This window comes from Rhinopithecus bieti, unplaced genomic scaffold, assembly GCF_001698545.2.
Source record: "Rhinopithecus bieti isolate Rb0 unplaced genomic scaffold, ASM169854v2 scaffold_9981, whole genome shotgun sequence".
NCBI classification, from domain to species: domain Eukaryota; kingdom Metazoa; phylum Chordata; class Mammalia; order Primates; family Cercopithecidae; genus Rhinopithecus; species Rhinopithecus bieti.
Window position 1 is genome coordinate 4,214,702 of NW_016806838.1, and position 5,720 is coordinate 4,220,421.

General features: G+C 49.2%; 1 pseudogene; it reads right to left on the reverse strand.

The window, feature by feature from the left end:
* Positions 1-4,646: 4,646 nt before the first annotated feature.
* Positions 4,647-5,540, reverse strand: LOC108533488 (translation initiation factor IF-2-like; annotated as a pseudogene).
* Between the last annotated feature and the right edge of the window lie 180 nt (positions 5,541-5,720).

Here is a 5,720-nt window from a genome sequence, read left to right on the forward strand (position 1 = left end):
AAAAAAAAAAAAAGGCAAAAGCCCTCTTCTTTGACCCCATCTCCCTCTGAAGCCACTGAGCTGTTTCTCTCCACTTTACAGCAGCAAAATTTCCCTAACGAGGTGTCGATATTCACCTCCCTTCCTACTCTCTCTTCAAAGCATTCCAATGTGGCTTGAACCACTTGTCAAAACAGTCACCATCATGTTGTCAAACCCGAATAAACATTTCTCTATTCTCATTGTGTAACTTACCAGCAGCATTTGACAGAGGTGACCATTCCCTCTTTCTTGAAAATAAAACACTCTCCCACTTTAATAGCTGAAACTTCTCAGTCTCCTTTGCCCAAGCTTTAGCCATTGTTAGTGTTTTAGTGTTTTTTTTCCCCCCACAGAGCTGGCTGTGTGGGAGACCAGAGTTTTACTAGTCAAATCAGTCTCCTACAGCTTGATCTTAAGGCCACAAACAATCTCAATCAGTTCCATGACATGCCATCTGTACACTAGTGACTCCCAAAATTTATGTGCAGTCTAGATCACTCCCCTCAGCTCGACTTAAATATTCATTGCCTACTTAACTCTCCACTTGGATGTCTCCCAAGTATTTCAAACATACAACAGGTTCCACACGGAACTCTTGCTACCCACCCCTCCCCACCTGTTCCTTCTCCAGTCTTCTCCAACCAGCAAATGGTACCATCAGCAGCCCATGGATGGGGCGTGCAACCTGAAGGCACCCTTGGTTCCTCCCTCTCCCTCCACAGCCAACCTATTAAGCAAATCCTTCTGATTCCATCTCCAAAATATATATGTGAAAGCTGCTGTCTACTCTGCTGTATCTCATTGCCACTTTACTTGCCCGAGATACTATTGATCTTGGGCTAACTACTGCAATACGCTCCTAACTTCCCTGTTTCCTCTCTTCCTCTAAATAGTTATTTTTTAAAAAACATTATCACTGCCCAAATTAAAACCCCTCATTGCCATTAGAATAAAATCCAAAAATCCCCCTATGACGTAACACAAGAAGACCCATAGGATCTCTCCATCTCCATCTCATGCCTACCCTATTCTTAATTTCTCCCCTTGCTCAGAGGAGCCTTCTCTCCAGTCTAACACCCAACCTTCCAGTTCTTTGAACTTCTTCCCATGTCTGGAATGTCTCCCCAGCTTTTCACATGGTTAGCACAAGTTCATGTTTCAAGTCTCAGCGCAAATATCACCTCTACAAAGAGACTTTCCTTGGCCCTTCCTAGACAAAATGGTCATTGATTTTTTAACTATTTTCTGTCCTTCCCCACTATACTGTAAATTCCGTTGAGTGCAGAGATCTTGACGGTCTTAAATTCCAATAAAGGTTAAAGAAGCTACTGTTTCCCTCTAAGCAGGTTTATTTTAGATATCCCCCTCATTTCAAGCTTTATTGGATTTTAGTCTAGTCAAAGATTATAATTACTTTGGCATTTACCATAAAAAACAAGGGGAGAAAACCAGAAGTGACTTCCCTTCAAAAACTGTAAGTCACTCCACCCACCTAGTGGTCTAGACTGGACAGACTGCACAGAGGTATTCAACAGATGCTCCTTACAAAAATTTTCCAATGTGGACATATGCAAAGATGGCATAATTCTGACATCTGCATCAAAAATCTAAGTTTTTTTTTTTTTTTTTTGAGATGGAGTTTTGCTCTGCCACTCAGGCTGGAGTGCAGTGGCCGGATCTCAGCTCACTGCAAGCTCCGCCTCCCGGGTTTACGCCATTCTCCTGCCTCAGCCTCCCGAGTAGCTGGGACTACAGGTGCCCGCCACGTCGCCCGGCTAGTTTTTTGTATTTTAGTAGAGACAGGGTTTCACCATGTTAGCCAGGATGGTCTCGATCTCCTGACCTCGTGATCCGCCCGTCTCGGCGTCCCAAAGTGCTGGGATTACAGGCTTGAGCCACCGCGCCCGGCCAAAAATCTAAGTTTTAAACTCCTCTCCCTAGCAATTACTAAACACAACGATCTGAGAAGAATCAACAAGGGAAAGCATAAAATAAGTAAAATACATGATCCTTAATCCAGAGAAGTTAATGATTTCATCACTGACTTAGTACTCTTTCTCATTTTAGTAAGGTCATCTATTCATCACCTGCTCTAGATGCTTCTTCCTGACCCGTGTTTTTTGTCACCAGGCTGGAGTGCCGTGGTGCCATCTCAGCTCACTGCAACCTCCCAGGTTCAAACCATTCTCCTGTCTGAACCTCCTGAGTAGCTGGGATTACAGGCACGTGCCACCATGCTCGGCTAATTTTTGTATTTTTAGTAGAGACAGGGTTTCACCACGTTGGTCAGGCTGGTCTCAAACTCCTGACCTCATGACCCGCCCACCTCAGCCTCCCAAAGTGCTAGGATTACAGGTCTGAGCCACCGTGCCTGGCTCTGACCTGTGTTTTTATCCATATTCTGCTATTAGGTTCCACATAACTTGACCATCCTACTTCCCAAAACCCAGAAGATACGTCAATTCAAAATTCAGGAAACAATCTTTTCTTTTAAGGATTTATCTTCAGGTCTTTATATCAGGGTCTTTTCTACCCTATTCTTAATTTCTGGATCAATCCTGGATTCTTTTTTTTTTGAGACTGGAGTTTCATTCTTGTTTCCCAGACTGGGAGTGCAATGGCGCGGTCTCGGGCCACTGCAACCTCTGCCTCCCCAGTTCATGTGATTCTCTTGCCTCGGCCTCCCAAGTAGCCGTGATTACAGGCACCTGCCACCACACCCGGCTAACTTTTTTGTATTTTTAGTAGAGATGGGGTTTCACCATGTTGGACAGGCTGGTCTCTAACTCCTGACCTCAGGTAATCCGCCCGCCTCGGCCTCCCAAAGTGCTGGGATTACAGGCATGAGCCACCGTGCCCTGCCTCAATGCTATGTTTGTTACACAGCTGTCTTGACTAAACTAGATGGCCTGACTAGACCTAGAAGCCTGTATGTTATATAACTTCCCAAGAGAATGAGACAATATACTTTAAAAAATGTACTGAGATTTTAAGGTCTTAGGATACCTAAACCTTTTTTTCTGAGGAAATAATTTCGATTATTTGATAAATGGCAGCTAGAATGGAGAAAATAAAACTGAGACTAATGTGAGCAAAAAACTGCTGAAACTCAAAATTATATGGACCTCCATTCTCACGTTCCAATTCAAAAGAGCCAGCAGAACAGTGCATAGCACAGTACGAGACAGTCCAAATGTGTATCTGTGTCACACTGGAATCACCTGCAAAGCTTTGGAATGAATACTAGATCTTTGGGTATAGCGGGTGCAAGGTGGGCCAGAATGTCAACATTGAACATCAAGAAGTTGGAGCGCCTGACACATAATTAAAGGACCCCATTGGCCCTAGCAAATGATGGTGGAAGAGGTGATGTTACAAATCTCTATTTAAAAACATCCCCCAAGTTAATTCTGATGCTCAGATTTGGAAACCACAGGTGTAGGGGGAAAAATACAGCTTTCGTGATCCAATGGCAACTTGACTAAAACTGCAAGACCTCGAAAATTACTATACTTCTGTGAACGTTAGTTCATTCCCCGGTAGACAGATCATAAAATCACTATTTCAGGGCTGATATAATAGAAATTATACAAAGCATCAAGCACAGTTCCTGGCATACAGATGTTCAGTATATGATAGGTCTTATTAAATGGTCTAAAACATCCACTATGTATATTTACAAACACAAGGACACACCTACTGGCATCACTGTGTTATTTTTCTATACTAGAAATTAACTATTTACTTTCCATGTCTGCGGACTTCTAGAGAAATCAGAGCTTTACAAATCTTTCCCCTCTTTTCAGTAACAATGTAAACGCTAAACCCCTCCCCCATCTCTAACATAGATACTTACTACCAACAGATACTTACGTGGATGCTTTTAATAATGCAGTTTTGCTTTTTAAAAGTTTCAGAGTGTTTTAAAGCATTATTTAACTTTTCAGATCAGCGTTCTAAGAAACTGTTTTCATTCACTGCCATTTGAAGTAATATGAAAGCCAACAAGAAGTTTCAGAAAACTGGAACCCATCACCTTCTCACAATCTGACTAGTAAATGTCTCCTCAGGGTTGTTTTAGAGTAAAACTAAGAAACGAAGCGTAGGGTACCCACAAGAGAACCATGTTATGGGAAGGCAGACAGACAACGTCCTGGACTCTTTTTTTAGTTTTGTAACCTGGTTGGACTCTACTTCCAATAACTGGAGAATGAAGGAAAAGCCTCAATGCCCTGCCCCCACGCCGGGCCAGAGAAGACAAAGGCGTCCACTCTCAGACCGCAGGAGAGAAAATGGCAGGAGCGCCTCACCTCCAATTTTGACTGGGAGGAGTGGGGGTGCGGGGTCAGGGAGGGAACCCATCAGCCGCGAGGCTCGACGCCCAGTCCCCTTCTTCCATCACAAGTGGGAAGGAGGAAGAAGCTGACCCCAGTCCTTCCCGCTCCGAGCCGGCAGCCTCGTCTTTTGGTTCTGGGGCCGTGGGGAAGGAGAAGGCCGCGCGACCCCGGTCCCATCTCCAGAATTCAGCACAGTGCTCTCGCCTCCCGCTGGCCCCGGGCCTCGCGGCGCCCCGGTCAGCGAGATGTCCTCGGAGGGCGCCGCCCGCGCCGCGAGAAAGATGGCGCCTGCGGAGCAACTGCGCCACCAGCCCTGGCGACAGGCCAGGCCCAGCGCCATCTTAGCGCCTTCCAACCGCACCCCCCACCCGAGATCCCGCATTTGGGGCGACTCGGGGGGCGCGAATAGCATCAAGCCCGCGCGCACTCGGCCAAAAAAGCGCCGTCCCAGCCACACAGCTCTTCTGGCCGGCGCTGCGGGCAGCACGGGCCTCGTAGGAAACACCCTGCTGGGCCGCGACTCCTCCGCGCTGCTGGGGACTCAGCCGGACCCGGCCGCGGACCCTTCGCGCGGCTGGGGGCTCGGCCGGATCCGGCCGCAGATCCTCTGCGGTGCTTCGGAAAGGCAGCGAGGCGGCTGGGAAGGGGCCGTCCCGCGGCAGGTGCGCGCCGCCGCCTCGGGCTCGGAGTGGGAGCGGGGCCGCGGCGACTCGCCGGCCCGAGCTCTCCCCGCCGCAGCCCGGACCTGCTCTCCTCGCCGCGGCCGCCCGCAGATGCGGCGGGAAGGACGAAGCCAGGATGAAAAATAAACCCCGTCTCCGCCGCCTCCCTCCCCACCCTCTCCCCTCCCCCTCCCCAGACGCGGGGTCCATTTTGCCGAGAAGAAAGAAAATGTGATTCACACCCTAGAGCTTCCGAGAGAGAAAAGAAACGAGGGGGGGAAACAGAGGGGAGGAGATTGGAAAAGCTTATTTTTCTTCCTCGCCCGCCGTCACTCCAGGCCCTCCCTGCCCCCTGCTCGCGGCCCCGCCGCGCCGTCTTCCCCTCGCCGAGCCCTGCTCCCTCCTTCCCGGCTCCCGGCGGCTCCGGGGGGCGGAAAACACACTCACACTCGCGCACACAACTAATTTTAAACCGGCTCAATCAATGAGTCATTAAAAGGCTTCCCTCCCCTCCCCTCCCCACCACCAACCGCCACGCCACCCCCTTCCCGGGCTCTCCCTCTCCCCGCTCCAGAAATTTGCATCCGCGGAAAAGAGAAAAAAAAAAAGGAAAAAGAAAGGCGCCGGGCCCCCACCTCGCCGAGGCGCCCCCGGCCCGGCCTCGCCGCCCCCTGCCTGCCTGCGCCCCCGCCCGAGACAC